Consider the following 16,845-nt stretch of genomic DNA (forward strand, 5'->3'; position numbering starts at 1 on the left):
TTTTTCATTTTCATTAAAGCAAGGGACTGATTATTCATTTTCACAACTAGATTTTTGATATTCGAAAATATACAATTTTAAATGATTTGTTTATTATAAATAATACATATAGTATAGTCAAGTCATCATGTACCATTTAAATAGATTAACCACCCCCTACTGCAGAAATGAATCTTTTTAATTCCCAACTGCATACACATGTATTGCATACATACTTAGTATTAAAGTTTAGTTATAACTAAGCACTTTTAAATGTATTGGCAAACGTAGTACGCCGTGCGGAGCGGGGCAAAAATTTTTTGAAGGGTTTTGGAGCCACTGAAGGCCGAAGAAGCTTTAGAATAAATGATGCAAAATCATGCTTTCTGGGTGTTCCGAGGACCCTTTCATAACCTGAAAATGAAGTTTTGTTTTAATAATTTGTTGACAATATTTTGGTCTCAAAGCAAAATGTATACATTCAGTGTAAGACTGAAGTTTCTAGGGATAACACCAAAAGACCAATGTGCATGATAAAGCAAAAAAGGAATCACATAGTTAAGTCTGTGGCTGCTGTTTTTTTTTTTAAACTCATGATCAACTTTATAACAAAATTACTAGATTACGAAAAGAATGCAACAGTAACAGAATGCAGAAGGGCAATCAATAAACAAAAGACAAATAAATATGAAATATTGATACCGAAAAATCAGGGCTATAAGTCTGAGGGAAAACAGAACTTTCTTCTTGCAAGGCCATGAACACAATTTGATATGGAGACAAGCGTTTGGTTTTGAAATTTCCTACATGTAGTTACGACCGTGTAAAAATAAAAGTGAGGTAAGGTTTCCTGAGACAATATACCTCAAGTTAAATGAAACCAATTTCAGACATTTCAATTATATTTAAATAATATTTATACTTTTGTTATTAAAAAAATTTGGGAAGTGTTTCCCAATTTTTTTTGGGGAAAAGATGAATTTATGAAGAATCTGGTGCCATCTCATACTTTCGATTAGACCTGCTGCGTTATTTATTTTCTATACATTGCAAGTCAGGTAATTTATTTTCAAACTACCACAGAACAAACCATTTATTTTTGTGATTATCAAGGCTGAGTTATTTATTTTCAAAAACCTCCTGCCCCCCCTCCCCCCCCCTACAGAATATCAAATGGTCGTCCCCTAAAAATATCAATATTTCTACCAGCTTTTTAGAGAAGCTGATAGTTTGCACTTTTTAGAAGAAAAAAAAACCGTTAAAAATAAAACTTAAGTTATGGATCAAGAAAATTCAGAATGTAAGAGATATGTCTTGAATAGCAAATCAAAACGAATTCTAAAAAAGTTGAGACTTCGACGGGTTGTGTTTTTTGTCTTAGACGTAAGCGGTTGATCAGATTCAGCTACCAAAATAGCAAGATGAAACTTAGGGTAGCCTAGAAATCAGCTGCTAAGGTTTGACTTTTCACACCCGTTGGAAAACAATGAACACAAAACGATGATTTTTCAAACAATTGAAAGAACATTGGGCAGAATTTAAGATATTTTGCATTTTGTAAGGATAGACTGAGATGGTGTCTGCTTTTGGGGCGAATCTTAGACAACTCGTCCTAATGCAGACTCGGCCCAACTTTTCACTTAATTCTGGTCAATAGTAACAATTCCGCAGCCCTACATTACTATCCATATGTTTAGCAAATAATCACTTTTAATCCCAGGAGAGGCAATGTAAACAACAAATTGGTTTGTGTAGATGAGATGTAAAGAACCGAGAACTGTCAGATCAAGAGAAAAGGGGGAGGGGTACAGTATTAAAAGCAAATGGGTGAGATTTGGCCAAAATTGTAAAGATAAAATGGAATAAACGATAGGTGAAGGGAAAATGCCACCAAATAAGCATGAAAATGCTGCAGTCAAAGCATGAGACTTGGCAGTCCAAAGGTAAAAATTATGAAGGTATACTAGCACCACTAATTTTTGCCCGGTCAAAAGAATAAACAAGAAAGTATTACATATTTTAACAAAATAGTTCCTTCTCATAGCTGTATTTTTGTCAATTTGTGAAATATTTGGGTAGTTTGGTATCAAATGACTTGGGATCACTGTAGAACCCTTTCTGGAATGTTCCATAGCGCTTTTGCTAATTAATATTCATAATTTGTAAATGAGAATTGTACCATGTGATTATAGTCTGAACTGGACTGGGTTGATATCATTAAAATCACCTGATATAAAATACAGGTAATTTTTTCTTCAAAATAACAATAATGCTATAACATGTATAACATGTACATGATGTAAGTAAAAGATTGAAGATTACACAAAATAAATGACAATTCAAGTCATACTTTTTTTTGTAAACATATTTCCTGCATAAAAACATATCTTATTACACGACCTTTGTCTTTTTCATTAAAATTGCATTTACTTTCAGTCAAACTCACACAGTAATTTTAAAAAACTGTGGTTGATACATATAATCCTTAGTCATGTTAGTATTTAAAATTTACTAGTAAATTTACATGTACTTATAATTCAGAAAGTTTTCTGTGTCCAGATGTGTCCATTGCATTTATTGTACAGCCCATGAACATGAATTACTATAACATAAATGTATCATATTTATGCAAAGTAAAGTCAAGTACATGAAGCTAATGTATATATATATTAGTATTAAACTAACAAAAAGTGTGTAAACTGTTTGAATCACTTAGTGTTCACAATAGTGCAATACATGCAATAATTTCTACAAAAGCGGGCCAAATTTATACCAGAGGAACATTCAAATTCGAAAATTGAAAATAAACGGACAACGCCATGGCTAAAATAGACAAAGACAATCAGACAGACAATAGAACACAAAATACAACTTAGAAAACTAAAGAATAAGCAACACAAACCCCACCAAAAACAGGTGCCCCGTAAGAGTAAGCAGTCTCATCTGAAATCGCCCCAAATTTTTTTTTGCAGTTTGAAATTTGATGTGCATTTCTTGTTGCTCCTACCAATATAAAACTTGAAAAATGTTTGAAATGTTCCCCTCATATAATATTTTTTTTTAATTTTTAGAAAAGCTTTAACACCATGATCAGTAAACTGTACTATGGCGGGCATGCAGATGTTCTTAGATGACAGATAGATTGTAGGTACATCTTAAATAAGTATATGCCTAATAGAAAAGAATATGTTTATTATACCTTTCTGACACTGTGATGTGTAGGGATTTAGTTAAGACTTGAAGATGCAGTAGATTTCGGAATTAAAGGCAAACAAAACCATAGTATAATATTTAGATGTCTTGCATAAAATATAAAACACACTTTAAATTATCTATTCTCTGTTTTCACATATAATTTGTCCTTAGATTTTAAAAAGTGAAGCTGGTCACTCAAATTTAAAATTAATGCATGGTAATAAATAGTTCATATTTAAAAAAAAAATTATAAATAATTCTAATTTTATTCATACAGCATAGGGCCAATTTGTTTTGTCTAATGCATCATAACCTAATTCACAAATTACTATCAATAATTGGTCAGAAAAGTGGGCATCATTATCAATAAGTCTTGATTTAAGTGGTTTTATGCATATATCAGCCCTTCTTAATTGTGTTGGTTCCTCTATTATTGTGCAATTATACCACATCTCCTATTACATATTTATCTGAAATCCAGTGTGGAAGTTTTTATTCCTTCCAAAAAGCTTTTATGATTATACTAATAGAAAGAAGTGAAAAAAAACAACATGAAAAACATCTTTTTATTTATAATCTATATAACAAATTATAAGTTTAATGTATTTGGATATTCAATTAAGTGGTTTTGCTCATAATACAACATTGATATGAAAAAAGGTATAGATGATGAAGATATCAATAAGCATGATAAAAGAGCTTCCCAACATCATAAAAGTACAAAAAAGACACATATAGTCAACATAGGTCTTTGACAAAAGCTGTCTTTTTATTTTTGTATTCATGAGTTGCTGTCTCATTGACATTTGCCCCATATCCTTTGATTCACACTGATTAAATTCCTGACTTGGGACAGGGACATGATTATGAATAAGAGTAAGAATAAGAATATTTTAATTTTGTTAAGTTGTTACTAAATAAACCCTCCCCTCCCCCCCCAAAAAAAAAAAAAAATCTTAGAAAACAACCAACCAAATAGACAGACAAATAAATGACAAAATGATAGAAATTAAACACCACAAACATGTAGCATTAAGAAAAAAATAAAGATTATTGATATTCATTATAATACTATTTTTTTTAACAGCATGCCTCCTCTATAGAATTATCAATTCAAATATTATGATTATATATAACATTACAATTTAAGTAACCAATTATACAGAATATGTGACCAGATTAAACTATTTTATGGAGAAATCCCTACCCTTCAGATAGGATCGGTGGAATATCAGATAGGATCGGTGGAATAACTAATATGTGCAATAAAAATCTGTTTTGGAAAAACACTGTACTGCTACAGATACTTGAACCATACTTTGAACTGATATATTATTCACTTTTGTAAATGAATTATTATATCAATGTTGTTTGTGAAAACAAAAAAAACTTAAATTTTAAAATGTATTACTCTTTTTAAGAATTTTTGAACCAGATGCATGTCTTTCAAGTTACAGATGGATATCTGAACATACTAGACAATTTTGGTGTAGTGAAAAAAAACTAAAATATGTTGATACATATCATTTTGAAGAACTGTTGACCAAGATGCTCACTATTCAAGCACACAAAGACTTTTGGATATAGTAGAGAAATGCTGTGAATTTCATCGTCATTCATGATATTAGCCAAAGATTAGTTCTAAATAACATCCTCATAGTGAGTATTTACAATGTACTATTGCAATATAAACACCTCAAGTATCCTAACACATATTTGCTTTAAACCAAATCTAAGACATATACCACTTTTAGCCTTATCAAAGAAAGTATATATTATAAAGATGCTATTATTTCAATTTGAAATTATTCTTAACTATGTAATTTGTATAATTTTGTGTGCTTGAAATTTGAATTAATTCCATGTATATTCTGTATTTTAAGGATGTATTCTTCTGACATTTCAGTTTCGTTCTGGAATTATTTCCAAAACATGTGATACAAGTGGAAAATATCAATGAATTTGAAAATGTTATAATCAAACTGAACTCTGTGAAAAAAATTGTATCTGCAGTGAGTAGTTTTGGGTAATTAATTTTTATGCAGTTAAGCTGCATTATGCGAGCACCCTAGATTTGTGTTCTACCCAATAAATGCTGAAATACTTGCCATTGTTATTATCTAGCTCGCTACTATGTTATATATAACTAATTGAACACTATTTTAATACTTTTTATTCTGGATTACAAAAAATATGACCAGAAATACCTTAAATGATCGTCGATTTATCCAAAAGTTTTGAAGTTACACATAGGAAGTAGTGCTTATTAAGAATCCTTGTGTAGTTCATTATGACTTGTGCTTTTAGCTAAGATGTCAAAGAACAATTGTTTGAAATATTTAATCGCCGAAAATATCTTAAGACAAGTAGTTTAGATTTCCCAAATGGCAAAAGTCGTAGGGATATTGTTTGTCATCAATACGTAGTACAACTACGTCAGTAGTCTATTATATAATAAGTTCAACTGTTCATGCTGTTGGCGGCAATTTCAAATTAGAAAAAGAAATTTTCGTAGCTTTTCAATTTGGAGGCAAGTGACTGAGGTGTGCAAATTAGCGGTGGTCCGAGGTCCGCGACCTTCCACTTTTGCAAGCGGAATTTCGACTAGGATAGTTGGTTTCTAGCTACGCCCGACGTAGTCACCTTCCACTTGAAAGAAAATAAGAAATTACTTTGCAAACCTTCCATGCAAGTCACCAAAGTCTCCAATTAAACGAGCTAAAAACTTATTTTTATCATTATTATTCATGACAGCGATGTTCATTTTGTTCAACCGCTAGCTTTATACGGAAAATCACCGACAAATATTGTATAAATTCGAGTAAAATCGTATCTGATTGACAAAAACAACATTGTAAACACATAACAATGGCGGCCGTGAAGACAAAATTTTACAATATCGGATCCAATTCCGGAAGCGGATAAGGATAATTCCGGGTTTGGCGACCAATTACAAAATAAATCAAAGCAGATGAAAAAATAAATCTATGCATGGTAAATGAATATAAACACTAGAATTGTAAACCAAAAGATATATGTAAAAGAAAGAAAAAGCAGAAAAATATTTTATACAGAAACTCAAAATCACTTTTTGACAAATTTTAATTTAAAAATCCAATACAACGTGACAGCTGGGAACAGTATATCTAACAATATACATGTTCATGGTCACAGTCTAAATTTTCTTTATCAGTGATAAATGATGATAATGCATGTGAGATGCTTTTAAAGTGTAAACATATTACTGCAATTTCGAAGGGTTATTTGTTTTTCTCAATTTTGAAGGGTCAATTAAAGTATCTGAAAGTTTCTTTCTTTATTTTCACAAATAGTGCAACTATATTATATATACCTAAATGTAAGTAAATCATATGATATATAGGTGGCATTCTTTGGGCCACTCTACCCCCTCCTGTTTGATAACTTGGAAACGGTCGAGCTCCCCACCCCTAAACCAACCCATGCTTTGCAAATTTAAGGGGGTGCAAGCCCGCAAGCCCCCCCCCCCCCCCCCCCCCGAATCCGCCCCTGCATATATTCAAGTATAAGACATTATAATAAATAAAATGAAATAAAGGGGGAGTCCCTGGAGTTACCCCACCCCCTCCTGTTTGAGAACTTGGAAACGGTCGAGATCCACACCCCTTAACCATATATATTCATGTTTGTGACAATGGAAAAATCAAATGAAATATAGGAAGAGTCGCTGGGGGTCACCCCACCCTTCCTGTTTTAGAATTTTAAAATGGTCCAGATCCCCACCCCTAAACCATATATATTGATGTATGGGACAATATAACAAATCAGATGAAATATAGGGGGAGTCCCTTGGGTCACCCCATCCCCTCCTGTTTGAGAATTTGAAACCCGTTGAGATCGCCACCCCTTAACCATATATTCATGTACGGGACAATATAACAATTCAAATGAAAGATAGGGGAAGTCCCTGAGGTCACTGTACACCCTTCTGCTTGAGAACTTGGAAATGGTCAAGATCCTTACCCCTAAACCATATATACTCATGTATGGGACAATATAACAAATCAAATAAAATATAGGGGAAGTCCCTGTGGTCACGCCAACCCTCCTGTTTGAGAACTTGGAAATGGTTGAGATCCCCACACCAAAACTATATATATTCATGTATGGGCCAATATAACTAATTAAATGAAATATAGGTGGAGTCCCTGGGGTCACCCTACCCCTCCTTTTTGAGAACTAGAAACCAATGAGATCCCCACCCCTAAACCATATATATTCATGTACAAAATGTATGGGACAATATAACAAATAAAATGAAATGTAGGGGAAGTCCCTAGGGTCACCCTACCCCCAGTGGCGGATCCAGAAATTTTCATAAGTGGGGGCCTGCTGACTGACCTATGAGGGGGCCCACTCCAGTCACGCTTCAGTGATTCCCTATATACCCGGTAAGCAACCATTTTTTTCCCAAAGAGGGGGGGGGGGGGGCGGGCCCCCTGCCCCCTAAATCCTCTGCCTACCGCTACCTGTTTGAGAACTTGAAAACCGTTGAGATCCCCACCCCTAAATTATATATATTCATATGTATGGGACAAAATAACATATCATTTACATTTACTATGGGCAGGTCAGTCAGACCTCACCTTTGATCCCTGTTGTAGTGAACATTTGTCTGATTCGTGTCTCATAACTTTTGTACTATAGAACACAAACTCAGTTTTCTTTCCAGGGAAACCAGTCCATTCATACTATTACATGTTCATACTAAGTCAACTTGAACTTCTAGCAGTCAAATAAAACCAAGGTTGACTACCAAGTAGAACAACTGCAATCATTGGGAACTTGTACCACTGCAGACTCACCATAAAAAATATACATTGATATTCATTGCTTTTGAAACCTTGATAACATATAAATTATTTGCCTTAATAAATAAATCATTAGATAAACATGATTGTACTGTATATGAATGTTTAATGTTGAGGCAACATTGCCACAGTTTTCATAATTACGGTTGCCTTGGTTTTTGGTTAACTGCCTTCAGCGCTTACAGCGCTTTGATTCAAATTTTATTACCAATCAAGTCAGTCTTTTTAGCCAAAATTTTTAGAAAATGGGTGAGGGATAAAATAAATGATTTTACCAGAAACATTTACATTCCATATCCCCTTTTGGGATACGATTGCTTTCAAGCAATCTGTAGACTTATAACATTTACTCAGGGCCATGCCCTCACGTCAATCGTTTTATTCTAAACATTTAGGAACATCTCAGATTCTTATGATTGTCTTGCTTTAAAGGGTAAAAACAAACAAAAGGAACTCGTATGCATGTTTTTAACAACATGGAAAATCAGAATTAAGCAGTATTTATATTTAGTGTTTTTATAAATTTAGAAACACGGTTATATGCCACCGTTATGAAACTGATATTTGATATTGTACTCCCATAAAGATATGGAGAACCATCTAGGTCGTTTAATTATCTTATTCCAAATCGCAAGTCGCGGGTTTGTTTATGTAATAATGCGCATGCGTATAGTTTTCTTGACTTCAAGGGGTATCAGATTGAATGGTTGCTCTGGATGCCCCACTCCATTAATTAATTTAAAACTCATAGGATCCTTTCTATGTATGTCTGCTATTGAGGGTTATTGTTGTTGCATAATTTTGAATCATATGCATCATTTAAATTAAAATAAATGTAGTCCACAACGTAAAGGTGTAACTACAAACACCCCTTCAGCTGAAATGGAGACTTCCATATTATCGTTTCGAGTTGTCTCCCTTCCGTAAGAAACTTCCGTCAAAATCAAAATATGATACGACTTGTTGAGAAAAATCAACTCGTTAGATGTCTATAAACGTCGTATTATATTAAAAAACGATCGCAATTTAAACAGAGGAGTGTGTACGGAAAGGAGTCATGCCCACTGACCCAAAGGAAATTAAATATTTAAAGAGTTAGAAATGGGCTTCCTCCTAGAATTAAATTTGATAAGATACAAAGTGAAATACATTCTCTCACTCTCAGTGACTGCTGTGGAAAGTAAACTTGGAATTGATAGAACAAAAATAAAATACAATAAGTACACTGTTCATATTGGCTATTTTTAAAGTTGAGTAACTATTCAGATTACGAAAATTACATTTTACATGTGCAGTTGAATTAGTTTTGAAAATAATACTATCCAGCTATACCAGGGCTGACAAAAATGCGTGAGACTCACGCATGTTCATGCTTTTTGCGGCATTATCCTTTAATCTATTTTTTTTTCTCTTTGATCTTTTCAATTTTGGCCAAATCTCAAGCATTTGCTTTATGAAAAGTTGGCAGAACTGCTATACATGTGTCAGGGAAAACAATGGCATTCCTATCCCTCATAGCATCTTTGATTGTCTTTTCAAACTTCTTAGATATGAATTATTTCAATGATTTATAACAAAAAAGTTGAAACAATATTTTGTTCTTCAAACAGAGAAAAATCACAAATTTACAAAATTGACAGCATGGTAAATTTGACACAAAAAAGCTTCAAAATATGATAAATTTTTCTTATATTAACACTTACGTATAGTTTTTTATACGACTGCAAAAATTGAAAATTTTTTGGTCATATTGGTATGACGTTGGCGTCGTCGTCGTCCATGTATTTAGATTTTGGATATTGGACCATAATAGGTAAATGTCCAGTTTAAAATTTTTAAGTTTTTAAGTTTAATTTCTTAGACCACATTCATTCTGTGTCAGAAACCTATGATGTGTCAACTATTTGATCACAATCCATGCGCGTAGCTACGTTTACGTCAAAACGCCCGGGGGTACACTTGAATTTGGTAAAAAAAAAACATCTAAATAAAATTAAAAGAATTGGTTACCAGTACATCAACCGGCTTCTTAGTCTTTCTTCAATGGTATGTAATTTCGAACTCAAACTGGCAAAAATTAGTATATTATATATTTATTAATTTTCTGTCAAAGTCTAAATCTACCGTGAATTCAATTCTCAATTTCCTTTTTATTTTTAAAGCAATCCATTAAGTACTAAGTTTTGATATGTGGTTTGCATTTTTTGTCGCGCCATTGCAATGTTTGCTTCGAGCGACATTGATGTGTTCGTGTTTGGCGCAATACAAAATTTCAATCCTAGTATCTATGATGAGTTAATTTACATTTATAAATTTATAACCTCCATATTTAGTTATGAAACTTGTGCAGAAATTAATATCCCGGACCAAGAAAAAGTATCTAATGAAAATATTTGATTTGTTTATAATCCTATAATGGACTGATAAATGAATATACTTTTCGCGGAAAGAAATCCAAGGCGAGAACCAGGGTTCCATAGAGAATCCTTTACAAATTTTAATATTGCACCTGAACAACTCAAAAAATTGATTATTTTATGTTCATCTACGAAACTTGCACAATCAAATATGTTTTTGTTTATTGAGTGCTTTACCACGGTTCCCTTTGACCATATTTTAAAGTAACTGGTTTGGACGTTTACTCCAAATCCAATGACCGTCATTAGATTCAAAATAAACACAATAAAAAGATTACACATAAAAATTAAACCATTTTGAATGTAAAGAATATTGTTATTGATGAGTTTTCAATGACAAGAATGTCATTCTCGATAACTCTTTAAACTTCCTGTGGTTTCACCCCGTTAATCCATTACCATGCAGCAGGTTCTTTGGCCTGGACCCGCTTTGGCCCGCTTCAGGCCTTTTGCCGAGTTTCGGGCATACACGTAAAAATGATCTAGCTGCGCCACTGCAATCCAAATTCAGAGCTGTATCAAGCTTAAATGTTGTGTCCATACTTGCCCCAACTGTTCAGGGTTCAACCTCTGCGGTCGTATAAAGCTGCGCCCTGTGGAGTATCTGGTTTTAAGTTAAATTTATTCAGATTGGTCCACTTCATCTTTATTGAAAGTATGAATAAAAAATTAATTGCGGAACTGTAATTTTTTCACCAAAATAGCCCAAAAATAGGTAAAAATAAATGAAAAATTAGAAAATCATTAAAATTGGGTACTTACAAAGGGCCATAGCAAAAAAGGAAGTGCACCACCATATAAATTATTCTTCACCAATTATTTTTCTCAGTATTATTAACCCAAAAATCAGGTTAACAAAAAAAGTTTAATTCTAGAAATTTTTGGCTTCTCAGAGGTGTACATCCTTAATATTCTGTGTGGTGCACAACACTTTCTATTGCAAAGAAGATAGCACATTTTCAATAGAATGTAGTGTGCTGCGCATAACACTATTTCTACAAAATACATTGTATGGAAATTGTTATAAATAAGAAGATGTGGTATGATTGCCAATGAGACAACTGTGCTTAAGAGACCAAAATGGCACAGACATTAACAACTATAGGTCATAATACGGCCTTCAACAATGAGCCAAGCCCATACCGCATAGTCAGCTATAAAAGGCCCCGAAATGACAATTTAAAACAAATCAAACGAGAAAACAAACTGCCTTATTTAAATAAAAAAATGAACAAAAAACAAATATGTAACACAAAAACAAACGACAACCACTGGATTACAGGCTCATGACTTGGGACAGGCACATACATAAATAATGTGGGTGGGTTAAACATGTTAGCGGGATCCCAACCCTCCTCCTAACCTGGGACAGTGGTATAACAGTACAACATAAGAACGAACTATAAAAATCAGAGAAAAAAGCTTAACTCATCAGATGGACAAAAATACAAGTGGATGTAGCCGGGTACTTGTACATCCCGACAATAAATGCACTGCTCATTATACCGGTAATACAGAATAAACATAGAATTTATTAAAAATTTCAAGCACAAGAAATTTTGCAAATTCCATAATTAAAAATAATTCCAAGTTGAAATAGGTTACCCTATAGTTATCAGTTGGTTTGACACCACAAAGACACCACTAGAGTTGTACATATTTGCTATTTATATCCTGATTTCTGGGTGTACATGTCTTTCTGGGAAGTATCATTTGACCACAGCCTCATTTTCATGTACCATTGATAAATGTTGATTTTAAGCAATATTCTTTTTTTCTATAAGCTTTAGTTTAACTGTATATTATCTGATGTATGAAATGATTGTAAGGTGAAGATGATTATCTAATGGGGTTCACCCTACCTTGAACTTTTAAGGATCTTATTACATGAATATTACACTATATAAAACTTACTTTAAAAAAAAATAGATTTCTCTCTCAGTAAAACACGACCCTTCAGATTTGTACAAACAATAAAAGATGATTGGTATGAGACAGCTAGCCAACATTTTGGAAAAATTGTTAAACTTAAGACCAATTTTCAACTTTCATATGTATTTATTTGTATTTTGAATGAATGATAAAGATTTACACTGATATGTCAACTCAAGGAAGAAAAGAGAGTTATTCTCATTTGTTCTCTGCAATAAGGAACTAAATCTGTGATATTTAATTTCCTTGGCTTTTACCTGTAGATTATATATAGCTATGTATGCATCACTGTAAGTTCAAATATATTATTTCATTTTCTTTATGGAGAAAAATGAGACAGGATAAACTTTTGCAAATGATAGTTTTATTTTAGTCCATTTGAGTTCCATATACCGGTATTATTCTACAAATAATTTCAAGTGTGGTTACTGGTATGAAAATTTTGTATCTTTGTTTTTTATCGTTAAAGATAACAGCCCAGACAAATTTGTATTAGGTATTGTCTGTGAATAAAAAAAGTTGACCATTAGCGCTCTGTTGCAATTGTAAATATGGTTTACTCAATCCAACCTATAGTCAAACAGACAGAGGTACAGGTTGTGACAACAACAACAATTCACTAACAGTACCATTCACTCCAGTATGAATTAAAGTCAACCTTTGACCAAGATGATCTCCATAAATATTTAAATTACACTGTGTAGAATTATAGAAATAAATAGAACTACGGACCAGTTGCTGTCCCTATCAAATTTGATAACCTTAGCCTTTTATTTGCTGTCTGTGAAAGAAAGTCCAACATTAAATCAAAATTGGATGAAGTTTAATGTTTTTGAAATTACATTATCAAAAATGCTGAAATTAATTGTTAGAGTTTATCTACTATTCTTTGATAAATATACACAACAAAATAAACAACAAAATTTAATATTCTGATCTCAATAATTTATTTTTGGAAAATTTGTAGAACTCAAACCCACAATACTATAAATGGCTTTCATTTATGTTCAAAGTCTACACATTCATCAAACTTGCATGACTGTTAGTTGATAAAAGATATACAATAACAAATTTTTACATGAATTAGAATTTACAATACATGTATTTAAAATTAACATTTGTGAAAAGGGAAATGTTTTAACCTATCTGTGTTAAAAAAAAGACATTATCACATATAATATTATTGAATAATCAGAATTATCTCCCCTATACCATTCAATTAAACTATTTATTGGGAATGTATTGGGTCATAGTACAATGTATTATGATACTGAAAATTGAATTAAAAATTAATTAAAAATCTCAAGTAAATTGGTCAAGTGAGGTGATGAGGTTTAATTTTATCGAATTATCTCCCCTTAACCTGTATTTATTTAGAAATTTATTGGGGAATGTATTGGGTCATAGTATTATGAAACTGAAAAAAGATATAAAAAATGTTGATAGAGAAATTAATGACATAATCTCGAGTAAATTGGTCAAGTGAGGTAATGAGGTTTAATTGCTATTGAATTATCTGCCCTTTACAATTAATTAAAATGTGTTTATTGGAGAATACATAGGGTTTATGTTTTGTGATACAGAATTAAGATAAAAACTATTAATATAAAAATTATGAGAAAATCTCACGTAAATTGGTCAAGTGAGGTAATGAGACGATGAATATTATTATTTTATTATCTCCCCTTGTTGATTTAATTGAACTGTATTAATTGGGGAATATGTGAGGTCTTAAAAAAGATATAGAAACTGCTGATATTAAAATTATCAGAAAATCTCAAGTAAAATTTGTCAAGCTAGGAGATGAGGCTTATCTATTATCTTTGAGTTATAAATATTCATAGAATTCAAAAATGTATAATATAAACCGCACAAGTATAATCACCTGCAATCTTTGTAAAAAACGACAAAATCATAACAGTAATAAATGCACTGTTCTGTAATTAAATCATTATTATAGATTCCTAATGAAATTTTAAAGAGTTGTTTTTATATCTTTAGACAATTTTCTTTTAACTCTCAATAGGGAAGATAAATATTATTAATTATGATGCTTTGTGATAATGAACACACTTTATATTATTTATGGCATTAGTCAGTCTCAATAAAGTACAACAAAGTCAAAAAGTATAGAAAGAACTTTTAGATATCCCCTTGTGTAAACATGTGCATTTACGTCTCAATCTAGTCATTTCTTGTCTAGAGAACTGTTTGCCGATGAGACAACTATCCACCAGAGTTCAAATGGCGTTGGTATAAGCTATGTAAGATCACTGTACAGCATTATACTTTTATTTTGATAAATTCTATGTAGATATTGTGTAAATAGAGCAAACATTTATAATCCTTTTGTTAAATTTTAGTGAACTTTAGATTGATTAAAGCTTGCCTAACATCGAGAGGCAAATATTTCATGTATGTTCAGGACGATGTGGACCTGAAATGTTTTTGGTTATTATCTTAAGATTTATTTTGGGTCTCAAGCTTAGCTCAGTATTTATCAATCTTTTAGTTTTTTTAACTTTTTGATTGACCTCCATCTGAAAATGTGTACCAAACATTATGCAAACGATGTACTAAGGCCACACCAATTCAATTCCTTGTTCGACGGACCCGCCCACACCTATCTTTTTCAAAACAGATTAAAAATTTTTTTTTATATTCCCGCTTTGCGCATCCGGAAATGTAATCATGTCCATTTCCCACACCGTTTTTTTGTAAATATCATAAAAAGATCTCAACTTTGTTTTTAAAATCACAGTCTGACCTTTATATAACGATTTTAAACCTATAAGCACTTCACCACACTTTGTAAATATCTGTGAGAATATTTGTTTCAGCATGAAACCAATTTAGCCCAAGTGGGAGTGCTCCAGTAGAAATATATAACAGCAGAAATACCTGGACAGAACAAAACATTGGTTTCTTTCCCCCTTACTTATATTCCCTCTCAAAAAGTTTTCGTTGGAAATATAAATTAGATCGTTGGTTTTCCTGTTCGAATTGTGTACAATAATAATTTTGGGGTCCCTTATAGCTTGCTGTTTGGTCTGGATCAAAGCCCTGTGTGAAAGGCTGTCCTTTGACCTATTTTTGTTATTGTTAGGTTGGGAACAACCCTCCCTCAGACAAGGGGTAATTTTACTGTTGTAGAAAAGAAAATAGAAATACTAAGGATTTGTATAGTGCTACTATACAAAACCTTTTGAAAACCTCAAAAAGAGGAGAAATACATTATATTCTAAACAACTTTTCTAAAAGAAGGGTCCACTTATTTTGAATAATATTAAATTGTTAAAGTAAATGTGTTAACAAGTCCAGGAATATTACAAAATTCTTGGATATGTTTTGACCATTTGATACCATATAGATATTATAGTTCTTTGGGAAAGTATGAGCTCTTTTATGCTAAAAAGTGTTTTTACAAAAAAAAATATATTATAACTAATATTGACCCCTCATAAAAGGGATATTTATAACATTAAGGGGTTGTTCTGAACCTGATTATGACTTGAATGGAGAATTGTCTCATTGTCAGTCACACATACATAAACCAGGTTTAATTATTCAATTATTTCTTGTTGAACAGGGAAAAATACTTCATAAATTAAAGAAATGTCAAAGTACAAGTGATAAATCAAGTTTTAATATAGTCAAAACCTACTATTTTATGTTTACAAAAAAAAAAATAAAATCGCTCGCCTTTACTTTTTAAGCTTTGCCTCAAGAATTTGCAAATTAAATATTTTTTTTATAAAAAAATTCAAATCACTCGCCCCAATTTTTGGAGTCCAAAAATCCTAGAAAAAGAAATCAATTTGGTGTGGCCTAAATATTTGTTAAGATGATAAAATTAAATAAAAAAAAAACAAGAATCTGTTAGTATATATATATAGAATATCAGTTCTTTTAGAAAGTTTGCACACATTTTTGAAAATTACAAAAATAAGTTAAAACAAATTAATTTTGAGATCTTCTGTTTTTGAGTAGTTGTAAACTTGATACATGTATATAGATACATATAATGTATAGAAGTGCAGTATCAGGAGTAACTCTTTTATTGACACAGATATGATTATAAATAGCAATTGACTACCCTACATGAATACTTTACAAGAAAAAAAGGGGGGATATATTCACTTGTTGAAACAAAATAGATACTGTGGATTGATTATTATTTACTGAATACTAATTTCCGTGGGTACAGTTGAACCATGAATTCAAATGTTAAACAAATTACAAATTTCTCTCCGCTTGTTTTCAGAATTTATCAAAAACACAAAATCACATATCAATGAAAGTTTAAGTTTTTCACAATCCAAGAAAATTGGTACCCACCAAAATAAATAAATCTTGAGTACAGTAATGTCATGTTTCTATCACACTATTATTGCCACACATATGAAATAGGAATTACCTACCCTACTTGAATACTTTATAAAGAAAAAAGGGGAATATATTAACTTGTTGAG

At 31.8% G+C, this 16,845-nt stretch overlaps 1 protein-coding gene across 1 annotated transcript in view; it reads left to right on the plus strand.

Annotated features, from left to right (window-relative positions):
- Nucleotides 1-3,045: 3,045 nt before the first annotated feature.
- Nucleotides 3,046-16,845, plus strand: part of LOC143056864 (uncharacterized) — a 113,377-nt gene continuing 99,577 nt past the window's right edge. The window contains exons 1-2 of the mRNA XM_076230032.1: nucleotides 3,046-3,123; nucleotides 4,596-4,833. The gene's annotated coding sequence lies outside the window, so the exon portion shown is untranslated. The remainder of the gene's footprint in view (nucleotides 3,124-4,595; nucleotides 4,834-16,845) is intronic.

Source organism: Mytilus galloprovincialis, chromosome 13 (assembly GCF_965363235.1).
Source record: "Mytilus galloprovincialis chromosome 13, xbMytGall1.hap1.1, whole genome shotgun sequence".
Taxonomy (NCBI): Eukaryota; Metazoa; Mollusca; class Bivalvia; order Mytilida; family Mytilidae; genus Mytilus; species Mytilus galloprovincialis.